Genomic DNA, 5,549 nt, shown 5'->3' on the forward strand with positions numbered 1-5,549 from the left:
TCACTCCACCCAGGATTCGAACTACAACCATGACAAGCTCTCAGATACACAAGAACTGTAGCCATGCAGATCAAACTGACATTCCTTTCAATTAACAATCACTTTTCACAACAGTTTTATAGGGATAGTGCATGCAAACATTAATAAATGTATTATTTATTATTTATGTCTTTCCAAAGCCGTAAGACTTTAATTGATTTTGAACACAGATTAAAATATTTATGCAACTACAACATTTTTATTTATAAAGCTTTGACTATTATTTTCGTTTGGGTCAGTCTTTGACACACAGTCACAAGAGTATGCAGTTGTTTTGCTATCTATGTGATATACTGAATATTGAATACCAGTTATGTTTATGTTGAACATTTTCTTTGAATCCATTGTTGAATACCAGTTATGTTTATGTGGTACATTTTCTTTGATGATATATTGAATATTGAATATCAGTTATGTTTATGTGGTATGTTTAATCCATTCTACATATTTTTTAAATAAATAGCTTTATAATTTCCTATTTGAATGAAAAAACCCAGCCCAGAGACAAATAGGGGAAATTAAGCATGCAAGCGATTTGCTCCCCTCTGTACCTGTTTCGCACAAGTCCGCACCAGCATTAGCAGACAGTGTAAAAGAGTTTAAGATTTAAGTTTTTTTTGGAGAGCCAGGCCAAAAAGATAGATTAACCTTTTTGAGTCCGGCGGGTCAAATTGAAAGCAGACTAAATAAGAGTTACGAAGAACAAGCTACCAAGCTACTTTGAAGGAAAAGCACTGGTACAGAACATGTTTCCTCACACTGTTAACAAGTCTAAAAAATGACCGTATCCAGAGTGATCTTCAACCGTACCTGACAGACATCCCAGTCTGTTCCCATGAGGGACAGAGTAAAAGAAACAGTGAACGAAGTGCCAGTGTGAATGTTAATCAGTGAAGTGAAACAACTCTGCAGTCAAAAAGCAAGCAAAAGCAAGCAAAATTGATCACAGTTAAAAAGTTTAAGCAAACAGCCATACCTAACAATGCCATAGCCACAATTATTCCAGCCACACCAACAGCCACGCCCCTCAAGACCAAGTCACTGTTATCATTCACTGTTATCAAGCAGGATGGACTGTGCACCCATTGTTATTGCTGTGGCAGTAATGAACAATTTCCTGGTGGGTTGCAAAGAGAGTGGTCCACGGTCATAGATTCAAGTTCAGTTCAATGGGGACAGGTTGCCACCTTGGGACTGGGAGTAACCCACTAAATGAAACTGTCCTTTCCACATCCAGAGCAGCATATTGATAGTGTTAAATTATTGCTAGAGATCACCCCCTTTGTGTGTGGTTGTAACTTCTGAGTGTCAAGTCAACAAACATTCGCCTGTGACGTCTCTGATTAGTAAATGCTTAGTAGCATGTTATTTGAAAGGAATAAAACAGAGGCATTATAGGACACAAGTGTGCACTGTGGATCGATGATGGAAAGATCAGTACATACCTGTAGTACAGATACGAGATGTTTCCTTAGTGACAGAGGCCATAGATAACTTGAATCTTTTCGCAGACAATGGTTCCAACATGCTCTATGAAAGATGTGTTGAAATCACATTCAATATGGCCCCTCCTGCAAACACAATGAAAGAACTAGCCATTCCTGTACTGATTTTAAAAGGCCAGCAGTTGCCCAATCCCCAATTGTGTGCATCAGAAAAAAAGATGGAAGTCTGAGATTGTGTATTAATTACAGGGACCTCAATCGGAACACAGTGCCTGTCCGCCGACCGATTCTAAGGTTGCAAGATATACTGGATGACTTGTGGGGAAATCGATGGGGGTTCTCTGTTAGACCAAACTAATACATACCATCAGAGTTTTGTAACACCAGAAAGCATGTCATTGACAGCCTTCAGTACTCCAAGTGGGTTATATGAATGGATTTCTATTCCCTTTGGGCTCATGAATGCACCAGCTACATTCCAGCAATTCATGGAAGGATGCTTGGAAGGGCTACGAGATGACATTTGTGTTCCTTACCTGGATGACATCCTTTGATGAGCATATTGAGGCAGTAAGAAAGGTCTTAAAGTGGTTTCTGTCACATGGGGTGAAATTAAAGCTCAGGAAATGTGAACTGTGCAAGGAAGAGGTCCGCTACCTGGGAAGAATAGTGTTGAAAGAAGGGAGCAGGAAGGATCTAACAGACACTGTAGCAATGAGAGCACTGAAGGACAAGACACCAACCACAGTAGAGGAGTTGAGAAAATCTTAGGTTTGTTACTACTGCCATTACATTAAGGACTTCTCAAGGATTGCTTGCCCCTTGTATGGCCTGGTGAAAAACAACATCAAGGTACAAACAAAGGCTAAAAGGGAAAAGAGGACTTGCCTCAAGAGTCGCTGACTTGCCGCTGTCGCCTCTGGCTTGCTTGGTTGGGGACACTTAACTTCTAGTGACTATCGTTGAATTGACTACAGAGACCGTCTCTGCATTTAATAAGAAATTGGTCACTCGTCACTATATATCCCTGTCATTATACTGTACAGTGCTTTGATGCAACCTGTGTTGTTAAAAGCGCTATATAAATAAAAATGATTGATTGATTGATTGAGTCATGTGGCATCATCAAGTCAGTTGATTGAGTGGATGGTGCAACATCAAGAGACACTTGAAAGTAGAATAACTGGCTGATTGCCTTGTCAAGCCACCTGTGCCAGGCTTGCCAATTGAACCTTTTAAAAAGGCTTTTGTACTGCACACTGACGCTTTAAATCTGAAGCTGGGAGCTGTCCTGTATTAACATCAAAAGGGAAAATTGAGAGTGATTGCTGATGGATCAAGAACATTGACAATAGCAGAACAGAATTATTATTTGCACAGTGGAAAAACTGAGTTTCTGGCTCTCTATTTGGTTATGACAGAGAAGTTCAAGGATTATTTTTCTATTCATCAATTTTTACAATTCATAGTGATATTAATCCCCTTACCTACATTTTTACACTCGCCAAGCTGAATGCAATGGGATGCCAATGGGTTGTAGAACTTGCTAATTTCCACTTTACTATTCTGCATCAGCCTGGAAAGGAAAACACTGATGCCGATGCATTATCCAGACTGTCAACACTCTCAGAAAAAAACATACCGTGTACAGTATACAGTACAGTACAGTATACAGTGGAACTTTCATCGGATTCTATAGGGGAAATTTTCTTCTACAGATTGTAGAAGTTCAGCTTGTGTCAGGTTTGCCGTGGTCCTTCGCTGCAGCTTGTCAGAATGCACCAGTATGTACAGAGACCAGAACAACATCAGCAAGACCCTGCAAAGGAAGGCATCATGAGAGCTCAAAGGGAAGACAAGGACATACAGTTCATTATTCATCACTTAACTGGAAGTAACTGGCCCTGGGTATGATCCACAGCCTTCAAACATGTGGACACCTACATTTATGGCCCAAATTTCCTTACTCACGACTATCTTTTGCTTATTAAGCTCAAACTGAAATAGAAAGAGCTTTAATATACACACTAATTATCATATAGTCTGTGAAAGAGAATGAACTGTTGCACAAACATGTACACATACAAAGTAATTATCCTGACTGACTGTGAAAGAGTCACACTCACCGGCCACTTTATTAAGTACACCTTGCTAGTACTGGGTTGGACCCCCTTTTGCCTTCAGAACTGCCTTAATCCTTTGTGGCATAGATTTAACAAGATACTGGACACAATACTCAGGTAGGCTCTGGTGTTGACACGATGCTCAATTGGTACTATTGGGCTCAAAGCGTGCCAGGAAAATATCCCCCACATCAGTACACCACCACCAGCCTGAACCATTGATACAAGGCAAGATGGATCCAAGGCTCCACGTGTTGTGTGTTAACGAGCAGTTGGACGGGTGTACCTAATAAAGTGGCCGGTGAGTGTATATGTGTTAGTGTGTGTGTGTGTGTGTGTGTGTTTATGTGTATACATATGTGTGTAAAAAAATGACTGAACACTTTATAAAAATGTTTTTGAAGAAAATCTATATTTTTTTGAAGAGACTAGTTTCTAGGCATTGCCCTGGGAGTTAAGTGTTTTTGTGCGTTCAAATGGACTTTCTGTTTTTTTTTCTCTTGGACACTATATGAAACCCAAGTGAACTTGAATATTTTAAAGATGGGCCATACCCTCTTGCATTTTAGTCGAAAAAAGACTATAATCAGTGGGAAGTGTCATTATAGAGGAAAAGGTGACTAAGTATAAAATGTAAAAAAACTAAAAAAGAGTGTGTGTGTAAAAAAAAAAAAGTTTAGCTGAAAATATTAGACGACATTTTTTACTACAGGGGAGAGTTTATGTGGTACATTTTCTTTAAATCCATTCTTGAATACCAGTTATGTTTATGTGGTATGTCTTTGAATCTATTCTATTTTTTTTTCTAAAATAGCTTTTAATTTCCTATTTGTGCTTAAAAGATGTTATGTGCATTTATTGAATTAATTATTTTTGATTGGAATATCTGTATCACTGTAGTGTGCAATCTCTATTCTCCCTTTTCTTTATTAATTTTTATAAACTTCTTTTCAGGGATACTACATCTGTGCAGGGTATATGAAAGCTCTTGGAATTCATCAAAAATATTTTAATTTGCGTTCCAAAGATTAATCAAAAAGTCTTATGGGTTTGAAATGTTGATAACATTACATAATTTAACATTGATTTAACTTTAAATTTCTTTAAAGAATCCCTGAAAAAGAAATTAACCCTACAACAGTTTGGTCAAATGAGTCAAATTAACTAAAAAATGTATGTTAACATATCATAATTGGCTTTAAATCCCACAAGAAGCCATATCAGAATCTTAACTTTTCCCCTAACCCTGATGTTTAATTTTTTCTGCATTCTAATCCATCTGAAAGCAGTTTTACTAGTCTTAGAATTGGTTTTAAGGCAGTGATTGAATTGTATTTCACAAGATGTTGGTATTTGTGTTAAGTATTAACATGCACCATTAAAGAGTTTTACGCAGAATCATACTGTGGGAGACCAGGATTTGATGAGGAAGAAGGAGTTCTTTGAAACGTTGATCCCATCATACCTTTATTTGACCCTCTGAGGCAGATTCAAGTTGCCTGTACCCTGAAAAAAACTATTTAGACCAACATGCTTTCTCCTAAATGATTGTAAATTACAGTAAAATTATTGCATTCCTTTCACCGCCCGACCCTAGCCATTTGGTCTACCGTGATTACTTTTCTTTATTTTTCAACTGATTTAAAATCTAAATGACAAAATGATCAAATATTGCATACTTGCTCAAGGCAAAATTGTACTTTGTCTAGAGAGCTTGACTTTAAAAGGATTCAGCCTCAAGAATCATTACATCACAAAAAAAAGAAAAGAAAACCGAGCACTCATTAAAGATCTGTTTGGGACACTGTTACTGCAGTGTGTTCAAAATATTTTGAACATCAGTTATGATAATGATTTGATGACAGAAACATAACACTGTACATGACACGTGTTTGCGGTAGGTCTTAAAGAACACTGCACAAAATTTGCATTGACAATCCTT

Source organism: Puntigrus tetrazona, chromosome 12, assembly GCF_018831695.1.
Source record: "Puntigrus tetrazona isolate hp1 chromosome 12, ASM1883169v1, whole genome shotgun sequence".
In the NCBI taxonomy this organism is placed as follows: domain Eukaryota; kingdom Metazoa; phylum Chordata; class Actinopteri; order Cypriniformes; family Cyprinidae; genus Puntigrus; species Puntigrus tetrazona.